At 39.3% G+C, this 26447-nt stretch overlaps 1 protein-coding gene and 1 long non-coding RNA gene across 2 annotated transcripts in view; both read right to left on the minus strand.

Moving 5' to 3' along the window:
* Positions 1 to 15319, minus strand: part of GNB4 (G protein subunit beta 4) — a 60905-nt gene extending 45586 nt beyond the window's left edge. Inside the window, exon 1 of the mRNA XM_058730568.1 lies at positions 15180 to 15319. The gene's annotated coding sequence lies outside the window, so the exon portion shown is untranslated. The remainder of the gene's footprint in view (positions 1 to 15179) is intronic.
* A 111-nt stretch (positions 15320 to 15430) lies between these two features.
* On the minus strand, positions 15431 to 25284 carry LOC131512196 (uncharacterized). The gene is made up of 5 exons (XR_009262019.1): positions 25019 to 25284; positions 22709 to 22767; positions 21378 to 21592; positions 16914 to 17037; positions 15431 to 15538 (listed from the first exon to the last, which is right to left on the minus strand). It is a non-coding gene; the product is annotated as an uncharacterized LOC131512196 (long non-coding RNA).
* Positions 25285 to 26447: the final 1163 nt, after the last annotated feature.

Raw genomic sequence — 26447 nt, forward strand, 5'->3', positions numbered from 1 at the left:
AGAACAAAACACACAAACAAAAAACATCAGAAGGGTAGAATGTAATTCTCAATTTCACCAATGGGGATTTTTTTACGCTAGGTCACACTGGAGCTATTCATTACAATCTCTGAAGTAGTACTGAAACTGCAGACTAAAGCAGTTTTAAATTAATAATTCAATCGAAATTAGTTTAATATAAGCACAGTGTCTTGCAGTTACCATAACTTCTTGACCAAGTTCTTTTCAACATGAACAACGGATTCATTTAACACAATTGAAATTATTATATAGTGAAAGCATTGTATGTTGAGAAGAAAGCAGCATACTGGTTATCTTTTTAAAAGTTCAGCTGTGCCAGTTACACATAATCAAAAAATACCAAGGAGTCACTGTATCCAAGCCAATTCATTAAATAAATCGAAAAAAAACACAGTTGTATAATTCAAACAACCTTCTCTCTCCACTTCTTAAAATGTCCACAGAATTTTTACTAAAGCAAGGCATTATGTCGCCTGTACAATTATATTGCTACACTGGTGAACAACCATCTTCATCTCTAGGAGACAAGGAAATAGGAGTATTTTTTAGCTACTAATATTTTTCATACTACACATGAAAGCTCGTAAGGCATGAAAGAATATTTTAAATTGTACTTAAATTTAAGCATAAAACGACTTTTGCTTACTATGTCTATTCGTCCGAAAAATTCAAGGCTGCTATTATAATTCTGTAATGTTCCACTTTTCTCTTTGTAGTCTTTATAATTTCTATACTTTGTAAAGCTAAAAAACAACTACAACAACAAAACCCAACCCTAAACCCATAATCAATTAGGTAAGGTATTCAAAGCTTTTATGATCATTCTTACCATGGAATTTAAAAACACATTTGCAGGGCACCTGGGTGGCTCGGTTGGGTAAGCGGACCACTCTCTAGTTGGCTCAGGTCATGATCTTGTGCTTCATGAGTTCAAGCCCTGCTTCAACCTCTGCATTGACAGTGCGGAGCCCGTTTGGGATTCTGTCTCTCCCTCTCTCTGCCCCTCGCTCTCTCAAAATAAAAAACAACAACAACAAAACATACTTGCCTATCCACCCCAAGTATTCCAAATACAGATCTTCCCATGTGGCTTTTACAAGAAGTTAGCCAAAAACCTGGAGCTGCATGGGGCAAATGGATGGATACAACAGAAAAACTGAAGTGAGAGCTAACGTTAGAGCTGCTGAAACTGTAGCACGGGCATCAAGGTTTTGTTTTTTTTTTTTTTTTTGTTTTTGTTTTTTTTTTTTGCTAGCAAATTTCTCATCGCAATTAAGTGCCCCCAAAGTAAAAAATTCCACCTCTTGAGAACTGAAGGCGGGCTGTTTTGTCTATGTTCCAGAAAATAAGATCCCACTCTTCAGTCTGTTTCCCTTCACCTAACGGTATGTTGTGGCACAGCTCATTCTTTCACCAAACGTTTACTGAATGCCTATCATGTACAATGAGTACACATGAGTAGGACAGTTCCCCAGTTCACAGTTAAGCAGGAAAAAGACATTTATGCGCATGCTTACATGGGTCCGTAACCCATTACCCTAAGCTGAAGCACCAGGTGTTTCAGATTTGGAAGTTTTCAGATTTTAAAAAGGTGTGTCCATATACTGCATAACATACCAATGGGACCCTGAGGCAGCACCCCATATAATCAAGGAGTATTTCTGCAGCAAAACATAAACACATTCACGGGGCGCCTGGGTGGCTCTGATGGTTAAGTGTACAACTTCAGCTCAGGTCATGATCTCACGGTTTGTGAGTTTGAGCCCCATGTCTGGCTCTGCACTGACAGCTCAGAGCCAGGAGCCTGCTTCAGATTCTGTGTCTCCCTCTCCCTCTCTCTCTCTGCCCCATCCCGCTCATGCTCTGTCTCTGTCTCTCGCTCTCAAAAAATAAATAAAACATTTTTAAAAATTAAAAAAAAAAATAACACACTCACAACTAGGGGGGAAAAATAGACTAGCAAGTTTCATGTTAGTTCAGGCCATGTTGTGGCACAAAATGAGTCCAAATCACATAAAATTTTGCCACTAAACAATTTATGAAAAAAAAAAAAACAAAGAAACACTGCAGTTTTCAAAGCATTTTGGATCTCCAAATTATGGATAAGAGACTACTGACCTATAGTATATAAGAGGAAGATTACCTGGCACAAAGTTAGGACAACCCCAGAACTGAGGAGTTAGTAGGAGTTAGCCAACCAAGAGATGGCATTTACTGAGCACTATGTGCCATGCACTGTTCAAAACTCTTCACAGTAACTCATTTGAGCACTTCAAATTGACCTCAGTAGGTAGGGGTTAGTATCATCCCCATCCTACAGATGGGGAAACTACATGTTATAGAGGTTACAGCACTACCCAAGTTCATACAACCTAATAGAGCTTGCTGACTCACTCACATTATACTTACTGTGTGATCCCAGAAATTGCTTAACAGCTCTCAGTCTCGATTTCCTCTTCGGTACAGTGGAGATACCCCATGGGATTGTTTTGGGAATTAAATATACACATTCACAAAATGCCCTTGGATATTTAAGTAGGGGCTAATTTGCCCAGCAAGGGAAATATACAAAGACACTCTAACCAGAAACACTACTCAGGCCCATATCTTTATCTGGATCAACAGATATAATACAAAATACTTGAAACAAAAGAGAAAAATACAATTATTACCAGAAAGAATTTTTGTCATGGGCTCAGCATCTCAGTTATGCTGCAACATAACCACTTTGTTCTCTCCGTAACTCCTTGAGAAGCACTGAAGATCCCTCCCTGGAAACTCTAGAGACTATATTCTTCTGTCTGCCAGGAAAAAACATTATCCCTATCCCCTACTATATACACCAAGACACTCTAATGAGTGTGGAGGAGAGAAAAAAGCTTCAAGGTGGGAAACAGGGTAAGAGAGAAAACATCCATTCACATGAAGGCCTTTCTCAAACTACACCCACCTTGTGAAGACATCAATTCCTGGCACACCCCAGCACGCTGCCTACCCCCACCCCAATGCCTTGAGTCTTAGATTGAAGCTTTTAATGTTATATATACCTTTCAGGTGCGTGAGGGAAGAAACGTGGTTAATAACCACTAATTAACTAAATAGCCCAAGCTGTGGTTCTCAAAGTGTGGGGACCAGAAGCATCAGCAGCACTGGGGAACTTGCTAGAAACACAAATTTTTAGGCCCTTTCCCACTCTGAGGGTGGAGCTTGGTGTTCAGTGCTCAACAAGCACTCCAGGTGTTTCTGGTGCCTCCTAGAGTTTGAGAGCCACAAGTTTAAACTCTTGTTTACCTAGGAAACCAATCTAAAACCATTTGATTGGATGAAAGTTCAAGAATGTGTTTGTTCATGCATTAAGAAGTTCCTAAAAATGCTAAATGGCATTTATATTATCTTCCTGGTCAAACAAAACATCTAAATGCTTTAAAAAATATATTTGTTGGAATACATAATTATAGAAAAAAATCATTCCCATTCTTATCAGTTTTTAAATAGAGCAGACTTATTTCCCATATCTGAATGGTGAAAATTTTTTGAATTTTTTTTTCTGAGGAATGGCTTAAGAATGGGAAGAGAGAAAAAAGACAAGGTCCCATATAAATTTCCTATTTTTCAAATACAACTTAACCATGCCTTTACAAAGAAATCGTTAACAAGTCCTTGATGTATTTCAGGTGTTAGCTTCCCTTTCCTCAAGGGAAATAATGTATTTATCAATAACCTGATTTTTTTTTTTTTTATTTTGGCAGCCACTGCCTTCTTTAAAACAATCCACCTGTAGTTGGTCTTGCTTTACTCTTTAAGAAATATAAGAATGAAATAAACTCAAGAGTTGGAAGGATGGCTTAGGAACCAGCTATCTTCTATCAGGAAATACCCATAACACCTGAAAAAAGAGATACTTGAAAAGTTTTTAACCTTCGTTAAAGTAACAAAGTATGTGAAAAAGACCCCCTGTGTTTCATGTACCTCTGGAATTAATTTAAAAAGGGCCTTAGATGCTCAAATGCCAAACAAAGCTTTATGGCTTTTTGTCTGTTTGTTTGTTTGTTTGTTTGTTTTAAGAACTTGTGATTAAATTTTCTTAAGTCACAACAAGATCAGGCCACACCTAGTCATAAATCAATCAACAAGAAAACAAATTCTTCATCCAAGTATCATAAACAGATGCACTGAGGTGAACACTTTGGATAAGAATCAGGGGGTCTGTCATTGAACAGGATTTGTCATCTTGGTAGAAATCTAAACTGAAGTAGTAAATTCCGTGACCCAATAAAATGTCATGAGTAAAAGGAAAAAAAATGGATAGGAATTCATGGAATTAAAAACAAACAGACTTTGTTTCATTCCCATACATTTTTACATTTGTGTTATAAATACGTGTGACACCTGTAGTGTTTTAGACTATTTGCCATTTATAAAAGCTGAGTGTTTAATCATAAATTCCTTGGGTTTAATTTTTAAATTACAAATTATACAAAGTATCCTTTAAATCAAGGAAAAAGGAAGGAGTCTTTGAGACAAAGGTAGTAACAAAGCTTATAATAATATCAGCTATTACATGAAAACCTAATGTAGAGTGTATGTTTTAAATATAGAGTGGATATTTTTCCATTCTTTTAGTGTATCCTACATTCATATACAGAAAGAAAATGGAAGCTTTAAGTGAATAAGTTTAGCTTTTTTCCAGTCAACATTTGGGGAAAATCTTTCAAAAGGTTTTTCTTCCTGCATTATTCCTATTATTTTTAGCTATAATTCTAAAACACGTAAGAAATGAACACTGTCCCAACCTACTGTCAATCCAACTCATGTGATTCATTCTTCTACTCAAGAAACATGTATTTAACACCTACTTACATTAGGTACAGGCACTGACCCACCGCAGTCAGAAAAGTTCATCTTCTCATGAGAAAGGTAAGTAATAATCATTATATTAGGATGTAAGGGTGGAAACAGCACATATTTAGGATGTTATGTCACCAAAATTGAATGTTTCCTGAGAAAATGGCTGAACTCACCCCACTAAGTTCCCTTAAACTGAAACCATTTTTAGTATGCTTATATTTTTAGCTGTACTACCTCTTAAAGCAACAAGTTCTATAAATTCACTGGCAGCTATGTAAAATGGCAGGGAATTTCCTTTTACTTCGTCTAAAAGGACTTCTCTAAGTCCTACCATTTCTAAGTTGAGACGCCTCTGGTTTTAGTATTTTTAAGATTCTGAACCAAACATTAGGAAAATAAATTATGTAAATCATAACTTTTTCAGACTATCTTTTCTCTTATGACTTCACTCAAGTATTATTACCTCTTGGATTTTTTTTATAGGACCATGTATGGTTCATCTCCGTATCACTACGTCACACAGTCTTAGACCAGAAACCCCTTATATTTACCAGAATTGGTTATGTATTACTCTTGGTTATATCTAAAAAATGTTTAAATGAATCCTACCACTAAAGGATGAAAATATGACAACTGTGGGGGCACCTGGGTGGCTCAGTCTGTTGAGCATCTGACTCTTGATTTCAGCTCAGGTCATGATCCCCGGGCCATGGGATAGAGCCCCATGTTGGGCTCAGTGCTAAGCATGGAACCTGCTTGAGATTTCTCTCTCCCCCTCTGCCCCTCCCCTGCACAGTGGCCCGTGCAGGCTCTTTCTCTCTCCCTCTAAAAATAATTTTAAAACTTTGACTGACTTTGCAAATCAAATTGATTTAAAATAAATATGACAACTGTGGCGATCAGCATTTCATCCAACAAATGTCTGTAAGTGCCCAACAGGCATCATGATCTAGCTTATTTGCTAATTTGGCTTCACAGGACAAAATGTGATGTGCAACTAAGATATTCATGGAAAGATAGCTATAATTCTATGTGTTCACAGCTTTAGTAAAAGTAAAATATGTTTTTTAAAAAAGCAAAATTAGGGGCACCTGGGTGGCTCAGTGGGTTGAGTGTCCAACTTCAGTTCAGGTTACGATCTTGCATTTCACAGGTTCAAGCCCCACATTAGGCTCTGTGCTGACAGGTCAGCCTGGAGCCTGCTTCGGATTCTGTGTCTCCCTCTCTCTGCCCCTCCCCCATTTGCACTCTGTCCCCCTCTCTCTCTCTTAAATATAAGTAAACATTAAAAAAAAAATTTTTAACTGGGGCACCTGGGTGGCTCAGTCAGTTAAGCGTCCGACTTCAGCCCAGGTCATGATCTCATGGTTCATGAGTTTGAGCCTCGCATCAGGCTCTGTGCTGACAGCTTGGAGCCTGGAGCCTGCTTCGGATTCTGTCTCCCTCTCTCTCTCTGCCCCTCCCCAGTGCATGCTCGCACTCGTCTGTCAAAAATAAATAAACTTAATTAAAAAAAATTTTTTTGATAAAAAATTAAAAAGTAAAATTATCTTAAAGTTACCAATAAGTGGAAATAGAGTACAACACTCAATGTCTTTCTTTCAGTACAGTTTTCATTCTAACACAAAGCCATAATGCCTAGGCACAAAGTAAAACTTTTTCTTAATAATTAAAAAGCAAATACACCTATGTGGTATTGGTCTGAGATGAACAGATATCCACGAATGCTACTTCAGGATCACACTTTATTTACAAAAACATCATATGATTGCTTTCCTGGGTTTAGACTAACAGCTAATAACCCACACTAGCTATTCGTGATTCCACTCCATCCTCAACTCCCTCCAGGACCACTAATGTTCTCAAAATCCATCAATACATCTTATCTCTCCCAAGCGGCTTGAACAGTGTTTCCTTTTTTTTTTTTTTTTTTTACATTTAGACACATTTGGTTTTATTCTATTGCTCTGATTCTCCTACTGATGTTTTCATCCTGCAACACTCACTATCACATATACCAATATAGCTCACTCTTCAGCAGCATTAAGGAAACATGCATTACTCCTGATGTTTCATCATCCCTTCACAACATGTCTCACCATCATCTCTAAAAACTTTACAAGGATTGTTTCCTCACTGAAAGTTAGCACAAAACCATGGGTGAAATTTAAGTATGAACATGTCTCCCCTTCTTTATATCCTAAGTCACAGAGGAGTATTTCTCTGTTTTTAAGTATTTTTTCCCCAAAAGCTTCCCTAGTGGCACATTAATTAATGAAATAATGAAATCCCTTGTTGATAAATTTTAGTTCCCATAAAGGTTAACATATAACCATAAAAATTAATATCTAAGGTTTAAAAATTTTAAATATCAACTGTTTTTGCTTTTCATATCATGGACACAAGACCACATTTTTTTTTTTAAATATTTACTTATTTAAGTAATCTCTACATCCAATGAGGGGCTCGAACTCACAACCCCAACATCAAGAATCACATGCTCTTCCAACTGAGCCAGTCAGGCACTCCAAGACCACATTTTCTCAAAAATTTTATTCCTTCCCCCACAACAGCTTCCCCAGAGACCCAATTCATAAGTAATGCACATAATGAAGATCCCTTGTTGACGAATTTCAATTTCAATGTCTACCATTTTTCCATCAAGCACATAATTTAATTTACAGAAGTCTAGCAAATAAAAAATGTTTAAATTACTTCCTTATAAAAACCTGGTCACTATAAGCCTTGTTAACTATCCTACATACAGTGTATAATCTATGCCAGTTAGACAACAAAGTCTCATTCTGCTTAAGCTGCATTACTGGATTTTTAATTTCACATAACCAAATAGTTAAAGCCCAATTTTCATTCGTTAAGCAATTCCAGGGTAATGGTGTGTAGGTGGGGAACTCATAAAAATTGAAGGGGAAAAAATGAGTCAAGCCATTGCTAAATGTAACCATAACAAAAGTATCAGAAATTCTTATACACAAGCCAAGAGACAAATAGCTCTTTGAGCACAGGAACCACTGTCTTCATCTTTGTCTATTCCAAAGTAGTGTTCTCATTCTATGTGGTACAGATTCTATCAATTTCTCCATAGCTACTAAAAAACTAGATGATGAAGAAGAAACAGTAAGACTTCTAAAAACACAGTATTTCTGAATAAGTAAGAATGAATGTTTAAGGACAGTCACTATCCAATTGTTTATATAACAAAAAATTGCAAAAAAAATTACAAACATAAAACAGCAAAGCAGATGTGGCATAACCATATGATGAAATATTATGTAGCTGTTTAAGATGAGAACATCAGAGCTCTAAATACTTGCAAAGATGCCAGTACTAATGACACCCCTGAACAAATGCTCCCTTCTGGGGTTCCAACTGTAAGATAAGCGTTTCAGTGGGTGTTTCCCCTTAATATATTAAGTTAATATATTAAGTTTCCTTGGTAAAAGCTATACAGCACAGGAAACAACCCTGCAAAGCCAAAATGGGGAAGGGGGCAGTAATTTAAGCTGTGTATTGCCTTAAATATTAAAGATGGACATTAAGAGAAACTTTAAATTTACATTATTTTAGCAAGTCAGTAGCACATGGGTGTTAAAATCATTTAATGTGATTGCTACTTCAAAACGAATTAAATAAGATATAATTTTCAGCAATTCTAGAAGGCTCTCCACAATGCATACTGGAAAAATGGTATTGAGGAACATATATTGTTCATCACAGCACAATAGGAAGGCTGTGATGAAGCATAAATATTAAGAGTGCTGCCTCTAGTCTAGACTGCTTCTAGTCCCTCTAGTTTTGGGGTTTGAATACTGGCTTCTCCATTGGTATATGTTACTGACATACGGAAAAGTCAAAAGATGAACTGAAATTAATATTAATATTACTAAAAGTGGAAAAATATTAAAAATATTTTAATAGAACGAAGTATATTTAAACAGGAATTATGTTAAGTAATCAAAACATTTTGGAGATAAATAGGTTTTTTTCTTCATCCTAGATATCTCTTGAAATCCAAATATTGCCATTTCTTGTCAATCTTTCCAATATTAATAGGTGAATTGAGAGGCTTATCAAAAATTAAAATTTTTTACATCTTTGTAATTTAGAAGTTAATTATCCAGTTTGTAGTCAAGGTTCTTCACTTTTTGTTTCTTCCTAGTAACCTATTGTTCTCCTCTGCTGGTTATCTGTGTTACCTCCACCAGAGGGCAGACAAAAGGAAGGTGAAGCTGAGAAAATTGACAACTTGATAACTTCCAGAGAAGCTAAGCAGTATCACCAAGAAACTTCAAACAGCACTAACATTACAGGATTCTCTGAGACAGTCTTCTCCATTTGAAATAGTATTAAATGAAAAAAAAAAAAGTTGGCAAATATTAATCTATGCATTTATTCATTCATTCAACAAATATCTGAGTTCTAACCACATGCCAGGCACATTCCAGGCTCTAGGGATTTAGCAGTCAACAAAACAAACAAAAGGTCCTGTTGTCATGGAGCTTTATTCTATATCTGTCTAGGAAACAGATAATAAAGCACATAAATAAACAACAATTTCAAGTACAGATAAGTTCTATGCAAGAGAAAAGAAACTGCAAAAAGTTAGTGACAAGGAAGGCTATTTTTAAATAAATTAATCTGTAAAGCCTGAATAAAATGATCAAATGAGCCATGCCTTAAATGGGAGAACAGCATTCCAGGAAGAATATACAGTAAATGCAAAGGTCCTGAGGCACAAACTAACCTGGCATGCAGAATCAACAGCAGAGATGATAGGCTAGAGGGGAGTACACAAAGCAGAAGAGATTAGGTGGGTGGGCATGTAATCATGTAGGCCTTCAGACCACAGTAAAACTTCAGACTTTATCTAATAGCAATTGGTTCTGCTGACTGAGACTGGAAGCAGAAAGACCAGTTAGGGGCTACTGCTGTAGTCCAGGCGAGGGAAGATGGTGGTTTGAGGCAAGGGTAGTGGCAGTAGAAATAAAATACAGCCAAATTTGAAATAATATTTAAGTCACAACCCATTATAATTGCCAATGGAGGAACAGATGATGTAGGATGAGTGAAACAGGAGAATTAAAGAGAACTCTTAGGATTGTTAGCCTAAGTGGCTGGGTAGATGATGACACCAGTTACTGAGGAGATTACACAGCCAGTGAAGCAGGATGAAAATCAGTCAGTGTCCCAGAAGCCAAGGGAAAAATGCTTCAATAGGAAGAAGTTATCTATCACCTGAGTTAAATGCAGCTGAGAGATCTAATGTGGAAGGACTGACATTGCTGGTGACCTTGAGAAGAATGGCCTCTTCTCAGCACAGGAAGGATAAAGTCTCTCTGGAACGAATTCAGAACAAGAGGGGAGTTGAGCAGGTACAGCTTACATGGACTCCTTCAAAAATGTTTTTGTTGTTTTGGGACACAAAGTAACTTTATTATTTTTTGAAGTTTTATTTTTTAACATTCCATTTTTTTAAATTTAAAACATAAAGTTGAAAAAAGTAAAGAGAAAAAACAGACGAACATTAAGGGAAGGGAAACAAAAATAATATAAAAACAGGGAGGGGGACAAAACAGAAGAGACTCATAAATATGGAGAACAAACTGAAGGTTACTGGAGGGGTTGTGGGGGGGGGGGATGGGCTAAATGGGTAAAGGGGCACTAAGGAATCTACTCCTGAAATCCTTGTTGCACTATATGCTAATTTGGAGGTAAATTTTAACAAAGAAAAAATAAAATTAAAAAAAAAGAAAAAGAAAAAAGTAGTATAGTGAATACTCTTAGATTCTTCACCTAGATTCAGTAATTGTTAATATTTGCCATGTTTGCTTGATCAAGTTCCTTCTTCATATATAATAATTCTTATTGCTCATCCGTTTGAAAGTAAATTGAAGATATTCTGGCCATTTAGTCCTAAATAATTCACTGTGTATCTTCTAAGAACAAGGACACTGTCTTACATAACCACAGCACAATTATCATATTCAGGAAACTTAACAGTGATATAATACTATTATTTAATATTTGGTACATATTCAAATTTTGCCAATGTCCTGATAATAGTCTTAGATCAACTGGATTTCCCAATCCAAGATCCAATCCAGGATTATGCACTTAATCCTTAAAATCCTTAAAATGCAGGATTTTACTGTCAGGTCTCTTAAATTTCCTTTAATCTGCAACAGTTCCTTTGCCTTTGTCTTTTATGATATTAACATATTGGAAAAGCACAAGCTAGTAACTCTGTAGAATGGCCCTCAATTGTTTCCTCTACATAGATTTTGATTATGCACTTTAGAAAAATACTGATGTCCCCAGTCCAAACACACCAGGAAGAATCTGTTTATCCCACTATTGGTGATATTAACACTGATCGCTTCACTGAGATGGTGTCTGCCAGATTTCTGTACTGTGAAGTTATTGCTTTTCCCCTTGGTCATTAACCTCTGGAGAGACCACTAGAAACTGTATTAATATCCTTTCCCCATCAAACTTTCTCCATTAGTAACATTTGCCTGAATCAACGTGACCATGGTGGTTACAAGCTAGTCACTTTATGAATTCTCTTGCTCCTTCTACATTTTTATTGGCAGTCTACTTGAGAGTGCTTTCCCCTTTCCCTTATTTATCATGAACTTGTGGGTTCTTATTTTATTCCATAGGTTACAATCCATTACTATCATTATTCATTTCGAGGCTCAAATTTTCCCAGATTTAGCCGTTCAAGCTAGTTCCTATGTCCTTTTGATATGCCAAAACCATTTTGGAGAACAATTCCTTACTTTGTGTTCTAGGCTCGTCTTCTACTTTCCCTGCCCCAGCCCTGGAACCAGCCACTTAGATATGGGCACTACTTGTGCTCACTGCTACTAGGGTGCCATTCTGTCTACACCTGATCATCAGGCAGAGCTAGGAAATATATGATAACTCTAATTCCAACCCAACACCAGAGAGTGTTTCACTGTCTTCTTCCACTCCATATCTTTATTTCCCTTCTCCCACAGTGTAAACCCTACCTCAAAAAATATCAATGAATTTACTCATTTGCTCATTCCTACAGCACATACAAAATAGTTCAAGAACTGCTTTTTTTCCTACAACCATAAAAAACCAGTTTGCTATACCAGGTTCAAGTTGGTTTTGTTGTTGTTTTGCAGTCCTTTCTATCTTTAGATTAAGGGTAGATAGTCCAAGTGTTGTGTTAAAGACTTACTTGGATTTTTCTTTTCTTCAGAGAGTTCATGTTATTCACTGAAATATAGCTGGTTCATTTGTTGCTGTTTATATTCAATTTTGGAGGTTTTTGCTTTCAACCTTGTTAATTTTATTTTTGAACATATAAAACATAAACAAGTTTCCAAAACTCAAAACTATACAAAAAGATATAATTGCCACAGTGCTGTTCCCTCCACTGCCTTCTACTCAGTTCCTACCCACCCCCTGTAGATGACTAATTACGTTCTGGTTATCCTTGCCTGTATTTATTTTTGTTCTATCAAAAAATTATGCTTTCTCAAAAAAAAAAAAAAAAAATTATGCCTTCTCAAAGTGGAGCCAGAGAAGTGGGGCAGAATACTGGATCAAGAAAATAATTTTAAGACGAGAGACATAACAATGTTTGTATAATGATATAAATGATTCTGCAGAAACTGAATTGAAATTGTAGTAGAGACAGGATAACTGCAGGGGTAAACATCTATCAAAATATCATCTGGCTTAATTTGAGGAATCTCAGAGGGTTCCCATAGTCCAAAATAGATTGCCATGCTGTGTATAACCTTCCAAAATAGTTGTATCTACGGCTCTAGAAAACCCACATTAATAGGGGGTTATTATTTTGGAAGAATCATCAAGCTTTCACCACCTATTAATGTCGACAGGAGAAAATCTGCCCTCGCAAGAGGGAGGTCTTGAACCCTGAGCCAGACATTTAACCAGGAATAAAGAAGTGAGAAGAGAATGGTTGACATGAGAATCTGTATAACAACACAGACGGATAGTAATGATAATGCTAGAAAAACAAATCTGTATCTCTGGCATGTCTTGGAAAATTTACAAATATGCTAACGAGTAATTGAGGGTCATTCCTCATGTCCTGGAACTAAGTCAATGTGGCACAGAGGAAAGAACGTGGACTTCAGATTCAGAGAGGTCTGGCCTTGTATCCCAGATGAGTTACTTAACAGCTACATCGACCATCAGCAGTTACTTAACATCTCAGGGGCACAGTTTCCTTACCTTTAGAACTGAATAATGTCCCCTTTGCCAAGTTCATGTAAGACATAAAGAGAAAAATGTATAGCATCACCCCCTGGACCAGAAGAAATGTCAAATAAATAGTTCCTATAATAAATACAGGCAAAACCAGTCAGCAAGGTAAAGAAACTAGTGACACAGTGCACTTTAGTAACATGCCTGAAAAAAATCAGAAATCACACCATCTCAGGCAGTACTTGCTAAGGGCAGAAAAATGTCCGATACTTTGTTCCAATTCTCAATTTTTAAAATGTCCCAGAATCTATTTTTAAAGTGTAAAAATATGTGCTGACATACTAAAGCGCCAATGACTTTAAAGAAACAATTCTGGGGAGATGTTGATCAAATGGTACAAACTTCCAGTTATAAGAAAGTTCTATGGATGCATGGTACCGCATGATTACTATGGTTAACACTTTATTCTATACTTGAAAGTTGCTAAACACACACACATACACACATAGGTAATTATGGAAGGTGATGGATGTGTTGACTAACCTTACTATGGTCACCATTTTGCAATACATGAGTATCAAGTCAACACGCTGAATATCTTAAACTTCTACCATGTTAGATGTCAATTATATCTCAGTAAAGCTGGAAAAAATAATAAAAGTAATTCTACAGATTAACAAAGACCGATGACTCAGAATAACCACCAAAATAATGCCTATGGCTCACAAAGAGATGAACCTGAATGTATTGCAAGCCACATTAACCAATTTTATAATTTTATAAATGTGTATGCACAAGAGGGTTAACCACGTTCAATAAAACGGTATTTTAAAAGTTTCCATTTCAGTTTCAAATTCATCTGCAAACCAAAATGCAACATGGAAAATCTTAAAATGATCTTTAGCCAAATACTGAAATACACAATAAACCTTCAGAGCCTAGGATCAGTAATAAACAAAAAGCCCCACACTAAAGAGTCTTAAAATGTACAATGGAAAAGGCACTCAAAGCATACAATTTTATGTATCCAAACCGTCCTTTTCCTCCACGTCTAGAAATGACTTCCCTTTCATCTTAAATAAGCAGTGTGTGCTCGGTGTTCTAGGAAAATGTACTCTAAGGTCACAATCTCAGTTTGCAACACTAAGAAGGAATGATAATAAAGCGTTCTGACCAACAATTAAATCTCGAATGTCTTAAGAAAACTTCCCAGTAGGGTGCTTTATCCAAACGCCGCCGAGCTATTCAGTCCGTGGCCGAAAGAGAGAAAGATGTATCCACATCCTCTACTAAAAGAGAAAGGGAAGGAGTGGGAGAAAAGGGGGAGAAAGACAGAGGCAAGATAACAAAGCATCGCTTCTATAAACAAATTCAAGTCTGTTTTTAAACTTTTGGAAATTCAGTCTTGCCTTACCGTATAGCAATAAACATCAAAGTAGAAGGCAATCATTTATGTTTTGAAGGAGAAAAAGAATGTGGAGAGAAAAGAAAAACATTTTACCATGTTCAGAATTTACAAGAATTCCTATCCACTACCCCCTCCCCAATAATGGACATATCATTTCCAAAATAAATTTAACACGAAACCACTAGTCTCATTTTTAGCACTAAGCGGAAAACTTTTATGAGCTTTCCCAGAGCTCTCCACCCAATAACCCTTCTGGGCAGTCCCGAATAACCGCTATTTTCGGGGCAACCACGAGCTCGCGCTCTGAGTCCTCCAGAGGGGCCTCGGGGCGTGGGGAGGGAGCTGGGGGGTCTGGAGGTCTGGAGGCCAGGGACTAATGGGCCGCTCCCTCGCTTCCCAGAGCGAGCGGTACGAGCCCCCCAGGAAGTGCCCGAGGCGGCGGCCGAGGGGCTGGCCCCCGCGCGGCAGCAGAGCGCGACCAAGGCGCGCCCGCCCCGTCCCTCCCGGGCAGGCTCCGGCAGCCCGGGACGCCCGAGCCGGCCAGCCCCGCGCCACCGGCCGGCGGCGTTCCGCCGGGACGGGGGCCCCGCGGCGCCTCACGCCCCCTGCGGGAAGCCCGGGGCCCCCGCGTGGGGCGCACCCACTAGATGCAGCTCGCGCGATCGCCGCCTACCTGAAAGGAGTTGGGCTCCGCGTCGACCGGCCGCTGCTGGGTCCGCGGGGCGCTCAGCAGCCCCCCGTGCGCGGAGCCGGCGTGCAGAGCGCAGCGCACCGCCGAGACCAGCGCTGCCGAGATCCGCCGGCCACACCCAGGCCCGCACCGCCCAGCAGCCAACTCCGCGGCGCGCCGGGGCCGGGGCGGAGACGTGGCTCGAGGCGCGAGGCGCGAGGCACGAGGCGCGCGGGCCCGCTGGGGACGCGCCGCGGCCACGCGCACACCCAGGAGCGCGCGCCGCCCGGGCGGGGGACGGGGGGCGAAGGCGGCGGGTGCCGCGCGCAGCTTCTGCTTCCTATTTTCTCTCTCGTTTCCTGCTAGAAGAAGAAGAAAAACATTAATTCCCAGGCAGTTTCGTTTTCTTGTCGTTGTGGCGCCTGGACGCCGGAGCACACTTCTGAGTTGCGCCCGAGTGGTGTGGCCGGTTTCCTTCCTGGCACCATAGAAGCCTCACTTTGCTCGTGGCAGGATGGGGGGTGGGGGGGGGCGCTGACTTAGAAGACCCCAAGTCCCCGTTAGGTTTAACAGTCTGGAATTCTCCGTGTAAGAAAGTCAACTGGAGTCCAGAGTCCTACAAAATTGTATTGCAAGCCCAGCTCTACCGTCGCTGGGCCGTTGATCGTGTACATCTCAGGTAGTCAGCTTGGTCATTGGCAAAATAGGGATAGTGATACCTGCCTCATAAAGGTGCTGACATACTAAATGAGGCACCGTTTGCACAGAGCCTGCCTCCAAATAAATGATCAATACTTGGAAGTTATTGTTACTATCGTCACTGATGAAAGTAGGCCTTTCAGATAACCCTGGCAAGTCGCTCATCTCGGCGTGAGTTAAAACATCACACAAAGCATCTCAACCGACTTTTCCCCCCCGACATTTCTCCGGGTGTTTTAGGTTTAAAATGTCATAAAATGAATGCAACTATCCAATTTGCTTCCTCTGAAGTCAGTACCGCCCGGGAGCAGTTTTCCTCTCCCCACCCCCATCTTTCTTCTGAGTTAATTCCAGTTTGACAGACTGTTGCTATAGCATTCCTTCTCTGACGTCAAACAATTTAAAGAAACCGCCCTGGGTAACGAACACTGCAGAGGAGTTCTTTGTGGAGTTTCTGTGCTGGAGAAAGGCTTGAACAATGTAAAAGAACTTTAACACCTCCGCAGCCTTCCATTCCTTCCTCCAGGGCAGCTTCCCACTATCACCTGGAATAAATCTTTTAGTACCTTAAAAGACATGATGCCATGCTAAGCACAGGCCGAGTGCAACTCTGGAGAAAATGTGGCCGTTTGGTATAAAACCCAGACCATGACAAAAATGGAAACTGTCATAAGTGCTGGGATTATGAAATTATTGGTGTCCCCCCCCCGCCCCGATTTTCATTTTCCCTTACGTGGGGTGCTTTTTCCACTTAGAAGAGGAGAAGTGTCAAATATTCTACATATCAAAATGTCGGAAAAATTGATGGGGATCTGAATGGTTTGCATCTCTCACAGTTTGCTTTAATGATTAAATCCTGAGCTTTATTGTGGTCATTTTTAGAAGAAAACAAAGGGAAATTATTTAAGGAGCTCTGTTATACACCAGTCTCTCTGCTTTCTTGTATTGTGCTTAGTTCTCATAGTGACTTTGCAATGTGCACTTTATCCCCATTTTACAGATAAGGAAACTAAGGCTCAGTGAGATTAAGGAATTTACCTAGAGTCCCAGGAGAAGGGGCAGAGCCTACATGGAACCCAGATTGGATTGACTTCGAAGTCCACTTTCCTCAGATATTTTCTGTCTTATTCTTGTGCACTGGAACTTAAGAGACATTCTAGACCTTTGAGAGGACATTGAGTTAAGTTTATTCATTGAAAAACAAGTTGCTGGTGTTTAGGAAAACCTGATGGAAAGTACTGAGATACTCTATTCCAGAAAAGATTAGGGGAAACATAAATCAACAACTACAACTACAACAATCAACAAGTACAATAAGTCCTAACTACAAAAACCTGAAAAGATATAACAAGAATTTAACTGACCTTTGTTTGAAGATTTGAGAATTAATTACACAAAATGATGACTTTGACCTTTTTGAAAATTTGATATGGACAGAGAAATTACTAGAAGAATAAAGTCCAAGTACGAAAAAGGAAAGTTGAATTGTTACCCAAACTAGCCCACTTCCAAGAACATTTCTGTTTTGCCATATCTGCTGCATATTTTTTTGAAAAGAACACTTAATTGTTAAAGGACAAGCCTGTATTGCAAATCTGAAAGTGGAACTGATGAAAAGAATTTCATTACCAGGAATAATTTCCTAAGAGTACACTAAAGCATCTAAGTGGCCTAGCAATTGGTAATATTGCAAATGATAATGTAATCCATGTAGAAAGCAAGAGAGAGTTGGGGAGGAGGAGAGAGAGAGAGAGAGAAGGGAAAGAAGAAAGAAAGAAAAGAAAGAAAGAAAGAACGAACAGAAAAGAGGGAAGGTCATGTTAATACTTTTGAAGACTGCTGATTTGTTTAGACAATTGCAGTGATATATCCTGCTTGTAATGCTTAAACCCAGTACTCTTGTGTTTAGGTGCCACTGGGTGGTATTTAGATTTCTAACGCATTAGGCTCATGTTCTCAAATTTTACTCTATTAAAAGAGGATGATGGGGTCCTGGCTAGAGAACCTTTGAAGATAAAACCCGTTTCATCCTTGTATTCTTTCAAAAAAAAAAAAAAATTTTTTTTTTATGTTTATTCATTTCCTGAGAGAAAGACAGTACAAGCAGGGGAGGGGCAGAGAGAAAGGGAGACCCAGAATCCAAAGCAGGCTCCAGGCTCTGAGCTGTCAGCACAGAGCCCCACACGGGGCTCAAACCCACAAGCTGTGAGATCATGACCTGAGCCGAAGTCTGATGCTTAACCGACTGAGTCACCCAGGCACCCAACATCCTTGTATTCTGAGTAGTGTTTAATAGAATACCTTACATGTAGTTGGTACTCAGTGAACAAATGAATGAAGGAACTTGGTCACTTTGGTTTACTCAAATAACCTTCATACCTAACCCCAGCCCCCTGCCCTATTCAGAATCGTAGAAAGGGAGACAGTGATCATTATTTTTCTGGGAGTTGAATTTCAGTTACTTCTGCAGGGTGTTTTGCTCTTCTGTTATCAAGTTCAGAGAAGCTCTGCTCTTGGTCCTATGTTGAATGAATCTGAATCTGGCTCTCAGCGAACCACCCTAAAATTCACAGTGCCCTGGCTTTACAACCTACACTTTTAAATGATACCTTAGAAATCATCTATTTTTTTTTTTCTGAACCTACTTTGCTCTCAATGACAAGTGCATTATGAAGAACAGAGCCATCAAAGTGTAAAATATTCCAGTACTGCTTTGTTGTATGGGTTGTATGCATTTCAATCCTTTGGTATTCAAGATGAGGCCAAATTTTATTCATGCACTATCCTTTATAGAACTAAAGTAACAGGTTTTCTTCCAACAACAACAAAATGGGTTTTAAAATATTAAATGAAAATTGTCTAACAGGATCTACAATAGATTTCCTCAAGGATATGAGAAGTTATTCTGTAGTCAATTCTATAAGAAGTTTTTGTGTTATTTCACACATCCTTGATCCCAAATGGTTATGTCTAAATACTTCCCTTTCTCTCATGTGCATTTCCATCTCAGATCTTTTTACAGTTTATATTTTGAGATTGAGTTTGCTGTATTCTTCTGACACTCCCAATATAAATCAGTTATAGCTCTTGCTAAGTTTATTTACTTTTGAGAGGGGGGGAGGGGTAGCGAGAGGGGGACAGAGAACCCAAAAGTGGGCTCTGTGCTGACAACAGAGAGCCTGATGTGAGGCTCCAACTCAGAAACCGCAAGATCATGACCTGAGCTGAAGTCGGACCTTCAACCGACTGAGCCACCCAGGTGCCCCAGTTCTTGCATCTTTCTGCTTAGATTCTTTAATGGTAGTTGGAGTCCACAATCTGCATGCTCATCGGTGACCTTAGGAGAGCGCTGTACTTAATTAATGATGTCTGTCACATGCACGAGAGGGGCAAAGAGAAGCAGATCCTGTGGTTCAGGTCTCTGGAATCTGTTATTGGGAAGGGACAGGCAGTGTGAAAAGAACACTAAACTGCATGTCAGAAGACTTGATTCAGAGTTTTGGCTCTGGTACAAAATATCTGTGTGACCTTGAGCAGATCACAACGCACCTTCACTCTCTTATTCAAATGTAAGCTGAGCATGTATATAACCTCACTGATCAGTCATGCATTCTTTTCCTCTAAGCCTCATCCCATCCCAGGAATGCCAGGAAGGCATTCTCATCTGTTGATGTTGATTAATAACATTCTATTAGCTATCTATTACCATGTAAAAATCCACCCCAAAATTTAGTGGATTAGAACAACAACAATCATTTACTTTGCTCATGAATAGCCAACTTAGGACTTGGCTGACACACTCTGCTCTAGACACACTCTGCTCTGCTCTAGACCGTTTACCTAGTTTGATTTTATTTTCAAGATGGCTCTCATAAGGCTGGCAAGTTGGTACTGGCTACTGGTTGGAAGATGAGCCTGTGCTGTGGACAAAGGCCTCCATTCTTCTCACATAAGCTTTTCCATGGCGTACTAGGAAGTCCTCACAATACACTGGCTGGGTTCTAAGAGCAAGTGTTCTAAGGCAACAGGAGAAAGAGCATAGCATTTCTCTGACTTAGCTTCAGGAAGCACACACTGCAGCTTTCTCAATACTCTCTTGATGTACACGATCTCAAATTGAAGTGATAGGGACACAGACCTCTTGATGGAGGAGTAGCAAGGTTCTAGAAAAGCACGTAGGCTGACACATATTGTTGCAGCCATTTTTGGAAATATAGTCGGCCACAAACAAGCATATTTGCTAACCCTGGATTAATCTATGAGTCTCACAGTCTAAGAATCTGTTTTTCCATTCCTTCTTTCTATTTAGCATTGACTTTGTTTATTTATGCTAATATACTCTGCCTGATAGATATTTCAAACAAGGGAAAATACCTTGCTTTTCTTGTTAATTTGTTTAGCATTGCTTTCTTGTTTTAATTTTAATTTTTAAAATTATCACACTATAAAATTGGCCTCTTTCTTTTGGTATACAGTTCTATGATTTTATTTTATTTTATTTTATTTTATTTTATTTTATTTTATTTTATTTTTTTAAAGTTTATCTATTTTTGGCAGAGACAGAGTGCAACCACGAGCTGGGGAGGGGCAGAGAAAGAGGGAGACACAGAATCTGAAGCGGCTACAGGCTCCACGCTGTCAGCACAGAGCCCAACACGGGGCTCGAGTTCACGAACTGTGAGATCATGACCTGGGCCGAAGTCAGATGCTTAACCGACTGAACCACCCAGGTGCCCCTCTATGATTTTAAACACAAGTACAGATTCATGTAACCACCTCTACAATCAGTATGCAAAATAGTTCCATCACCCTCAAAAAACTTCCATTATTGTTGTTGTTGTTATTACTATTATTTGTGGCTCACCTCCCTCCCCTAACTCCCAGCAATCTTTGATCTGTCCTCCATGCCTACAGTTTTGTCTTTTCAGGAGTTTATGTAGGGGTGCCTGAATGGCTCAGTTAAACATCCTACTCTTGATCTCAGGTCAGGTCTTGACCTCAGGGTCATGAATTCAAGCCCTGCATTGGGCTCCATGTTGGGTGTGAAACCTACTTTAAAAAAAAAAAAAGTATATATATATATATATATATATATATATATATATATATATACACACACACACACATACACACACACACATACATTATATAATATATAGATACATTATATAATGTAAATGGAATCATACAGTATGAAAACTTTGAGACTGACTTATTTCACTATAATGCGTTGTTCTTCCTCGTTGCTGAATAGTATTCCATGGTATGAAGGTACAACACTTTGTTTATCCATTCACCTACTCAAGGATATTCAGGATGTTTTCCAGTTTGGGGCAATTATGAATAGTGTCTATAAACATTAATGTGCAGGCTTTTATATTAACATGTTTTCATTTCTCTAGGTAACTGTGAGTGGGATTGTTGGGTTATATGGTTAGTATATGCTTAACCTTAGACTGCAAAATCATTTTCCAGAGTGGATCGTTCATTTTTCATTCTCACCAGCCATGTATGGGAGTTCCAGATGCTCTTGAGTCCTTGCCAGCACTTGATATTGTCAGTTTATATTTCTTTTAAATGTTGCCATTCAAATAAGCGTGGAGCGGTATCTCCTGATAGTGGTTTGTTTTGTATCTTGTTCAGCGTCACACATGCATGCTATCTCCTGCCTTTTCCTGTCCTGATCCATTCCATGCATTTCTGTCAAATTAATGTTCCTGAAACACAACACTGATTAGATCCCTTTTTGGCTCAAAGAGTGTACAATGGTTCCAATTATTCACTGAATGGAATATACCTTCCTTGTCCTGGCATGCAAGGCCTTACTTAATCTGGCTCCAACCTACCTCTCCAGGCCCATCTTTTACTACTCTACTCTATTTTTCACTCCATCCAGTCCTTTTGCTCTTCAGAGAGTAGGTTCTTTGCCTTTTTATCTTTCTCAGTGCTATTCCCCAGCCTGAGTCTTCCATCCTTCCTTCAGTATCTTTCAAGAACCAAAAATAGAAGGAGACTGTCCTTGCCCTTCTGTGCCTGGGGTACCACTATGCAATGCTATGCACTCTGTCTCAGACACTCTTCCCAGGCTTTTAGAGGACCCTCCTGCCTGGGAACGTCAGCAAAGCCAGGAGTGGACAGGTATCTGGCTGCGGAATGGGGCTCCTTTACTCATAGAGACCAACAACTTTCCAAAAGATTCTATTGGGTGCCCCTCCCTTGGAAAGGGGAGAGAAACCAAAGTAGAGAGGGGGTTAATCTCTCTTCCTGATGCTGCATTTGCCTCAGGACATTTCCTTCCCCAAACCTATTCCGCCTTTAACCAATCTCTGAACACTGGAAGGCAAAGAATGAATATATAGTAACGATACTCTGTCTTAGAAGTTCTCGGAGAGATTTTTGAAACATTTTTGAGATATGAGTTTAATGATATGGTAATTTTTCAAGTGACTTTCTGCTAAAGCATGAAGAGTTCTGATAGCTGTCAACAATATGTCACTTCCCTTTAACACTGGAAGCTGAGAAAGAATAATTTAACAACATTAATAATATTCTGTTGGAAACAATTGCTTTGGTTTGATACTAAGTCACTTTGCCTGGACTTTAGGAGGTTAAAAAAAAAAGTTGAAAAGAAATTCCATAAATCAATTATTGCTCTAAACATTTTTAGTTAGCGGTAGAAACATCATTCCTAGCATCAGTAACAACAAACATTAATGAACCTGTACTTTAGAACAAATCTCTAAGAGTAAGGGAATGACTTTGAACTTGCTTGCTTGCTCCAAGGAATATTTAAGAGAAAAAAGGAGTGGAGGTATGAGTTCAAACTTCCTTACCCGTCTTCTCCAAGTAGACCAGGATATCCAAACCATGTTTCCACCAGCGCTTATAAATTCTAAGGAAATCAAGTGAAACTGTTAATGATAGCAAATTCAGTTCAGGTCAAGTGTATGATGTATTCAAGTCACATTTACATAGCTTCCTTCTTGTATAATTATGCCCATAATTACTGTGTCTAGAACATAACATATTATTTTGTATGATCTAGAGGTTTGCAATTGCATGACTATTTTATGCCAAAAATCTCATTCTTAGAGGACTCAGATCTTATCACTATATCCATAGTCTTAGCACCTGCACATAGTAGGAATCCATCATTCTTTTGCAATGAAGGAAGGAAGGAAGGAAGGAAGGAAGGAAGGAAGGAAGGAAGGAAGGAAGGAAGGAAGAAGGAAGGAGGAAGGAGGAAGGAAGGAAGAAAGGAAGGAAGGAAGGAAGGAAGGAAGGAAAGAAGGAAGGAAAGAGAGTGCTAAGGGGAGGGCACTGGGAGCATCATTCATTCATTCATTTGTAAGTAATGAGTTATCAGATGAAAAGATATCTCCATAGCTATTTGGGAATGAATAGAATCAGGCTAACAACATGCTTCAGTCAACATCAATGCTTCTAGAAACTGCACTCTTCTCCTGGCAGGTGAGGTGGTCAAGTGGGGGGGTGGAAGTAAGGCACAAGTTCTTAGGCTTGGAATAGTTTTTACACTTTCCCTTCACTCTGAGGTAACATATGAACACTAAACTACCTTTACAGCTTACTTTTCTTTCTGATGTCATTTTAGTTCTTTAAAAATTTTTTCAAATGTTTTTATTTATTTTTGAGACAGAGACAGAACATGAGAAGGGGAGGGGCAGAGAGAGGGGGAAGACACAGAATCTGAAGTGGGTTCCAGGCTCTTAGCTGTCAGCACAGAGTCCGACGTGGGGCTCAAACTCACAGAGTGTGAGATCATGACCTGAGCTAGTCGGACGCTCAACTGACTGAGCCACCCAGGCACCCCTCATTTTAGTTCTTAATGTGGGGAAGGGCAAGGGGGCTGCTCTAACATTTTGTCATCCTAATGACTGCTGCTAATAAGGGCTTCTGGAGCAATTCTCTCTCCTCCGGGACCAAGCATGGGAGAAAGCTACTGGGCAAAAGCCAGCTTCTGTTCTCATAGCATGTGCTGAGTGCACTAATGGGTGTGATATCATTACCTGTTTCTAAGTGCTCTGTGGGAAAGCCCAGCCCTTTGATTTGAGACAGAATATTAGCAGGGTACTGATGGTTTAAACAAAATTGCTTTTCTCCTCTTTACCTATGGGGGGGGGGGAATAGCAACAACTGGAACAAAATATTGAAAATAAATGTCTAAAGTGCTCTAGGAACAAGGCAGAGGTAAGACTTTTCCCAATAGAAACAATTGTCTTTGGAACAGACATAATGCAGTATTTCCTCTTTGATATCTTTTAGGTTTATATACATTTACTGAGTATTCAGGAGCTAGCACTTCACATTGTTTACCTTATTTACTATCATAACCAATTTATGAGGAAATGTTATTCTCCTCTTGCAAAGGAGGCTCAGAGAGTAGAATCTTCCCCAAGGTCCTGAGGCAGCACCAGAGGGTGGCCATGCTTCTTACCCCTCCCTTATCCCCATCTCCAACAGCCCTTAAAGCTACTCTGGTGGGGCGCCTGGGTGGCGCAGTCGGTTAAGCGTCCGACTTCAGCCAGGTCACGATCTCTCGGTCCGTGAGTTCGAGCCCCGCGTCAGGCTCTGGGCCGATGGTTCGGAGCCTGGAGCCTGTTTCCGATTCTGTGTCTCCCTCTCTCTCTGCCCCTCCCCCGTTCATGCTCTGTCTCTCTCTGTCCCAAAAATAAATAAAAAACGTTGAAAAAAAAATTAAAAAAAAAAAGCTACTCTGGTAACTTTACAATCTAAAACAAAAGGTTTATGCAGATGTTATGGAAATGTAGCTTCTAAACATGCCCCTCCTTCTGCAATACCCTAGCCTCTGAGACCCTCCTGTTTCCAATCAAACATCTAATAAATGGCAGGCGTTGATATAGGGGCCAGAACTTTCTGGCTTAATTCTTGGGTGTGTTCCTGTCCCTGCTTTTAGGAGCCTCCCCTCCAAGCAGTAACACAACTGCTTTCACTTAGGTTTCATTTTGAATATTCCATTTCCTTCTGAATAAATCAGAGCAAAACTTCTGGCTAATGAATGCCTCAGAAGTTTTTCTCTCCCTTCAGTTGTAGCTCATAAATAAAAACCTGGCAGGTGGAGAATTTAACCACTCCACCCTCATCCAACTTGCCCCAACACTTACCCAAATCCCAGAGACTTCACAAATGCTTTCAATTTGGGAACATCAACTTCTTTGCTACTCCTTTTTGGCCCTCCCTTATCAGGATTAGCTACTTATTGCTCTTCCTGTTTTGCTTTAACTGAAATAAACTTGAGCTCTTATCCCCCCCGTCAGATAGATTTCCTAGCTTAAAAGCTTTGACTAAGAATGACATTGATCCTACCTTTCCTGCAAAGTGGCATTACTGCTTATTAGTGATGTTTGTACTGCTCCATATTACTTTTGAGAATTTCATGGACTTTCTCACTGCAGATGAGTCAGTGTTTTGGAATTGGCATCTCCTCAAGTAACAAGATTGATTGCCTCATTTTTTAAATCATTTTTTTTCAAAGAAAATTCTAGTCCAACTTACTAATTTTTAAAAAAAAAATATGATTTCGGGGGCGCCTGGGTGGCTCAGTCGGTTGAGCGACCGACTTCGGCTCAGGTCATGATCCCATGATTTGTGAGTTCGAGCCCCGTGTCGGGCTCTGTGCTGACCTCAGAGTCTGCTTCTGATTCTGTGTCTCCCTCTCTCTCTGCCCCTCCCCCGCTTATGCTCTGTCTCGCTCTGTCTCAGAAATAAATAAACATTAAAAAAAATTTTTTTTTTAAATCTGATTTCGTTACAATCAAACCCAGAATTCAATTAACTAGCATTTGCATGATTAGCATTGCTCAAAGGTAAGTATATTTTCTGTAGAGACTGACCAGTGGGGCAGCTGCACAAATCTCTGCAAGAAGGTTCCTCTTCTTTGGTGACAATGAGTCAGATTTGTATTAACTCAGAAATGAATTTAAGGAGAAAAAAAAAAAGAACTTTGTCATCTAATGAGTAACTGTTTCATCTTGGTTTAGTTGATAAAGCAGTAGCTCTAAAAATAAAACTTACTGTAGATTTGTTCTTTTCTCTTTTATGTTAAAAACCAAACCCTAACTTTGCCTTTCTGCACATCTAAATAATATACAATTTTTTTAAAATGACTTTAAATATTAGTAGTTGGAAGAAACTGCTTGGTTTGGGAATGGTGTGCTAATTGGTTAGGTCCACATATCAGCTGAAATATACATTTCAAGGAAGTTTTAAATGTCCCCAATTGAAATGTTTTCCAAGAAATCAGACCTATTTGTTTTGTTTTGTTTTCCTCATTGACAATGATTGCCTAAAAATCTACCCTGGACCGACTGAAAACATAATAACTTTCCACATCTTTTTCTTCCTCATCCTACAGATCCCATAGCATTTTGTACATTCTAATGGCAGTTATTAAATTCTGCCCCTTTTGAAGTTGTTTGATTGTATAAAAAGTGATTGTGTGAGAAGAGTCTTATATAGAGTCTTATATAAACCAAGTCTGAACCATCTTTGTGTCCTTTGTGGAACCAAACAGAGTTTTCTGACTTTTACTGC

Source organism: Neofelis nebulosa, chromosome 5, assembly GCF_028018385.1.
Source record: "Neofelis nebulosa isolate mNeoNeb1 chromosome 5, mNeoNeb1.pri, whole genome shotgun sequence".
In the NCBI taxonomy this organism is placed as follows: Eukaryota; Metazoa; Chordata; class Mammalia; order Carnivora; family Felidae; genus Neofelis; species Neofelis nebulosa.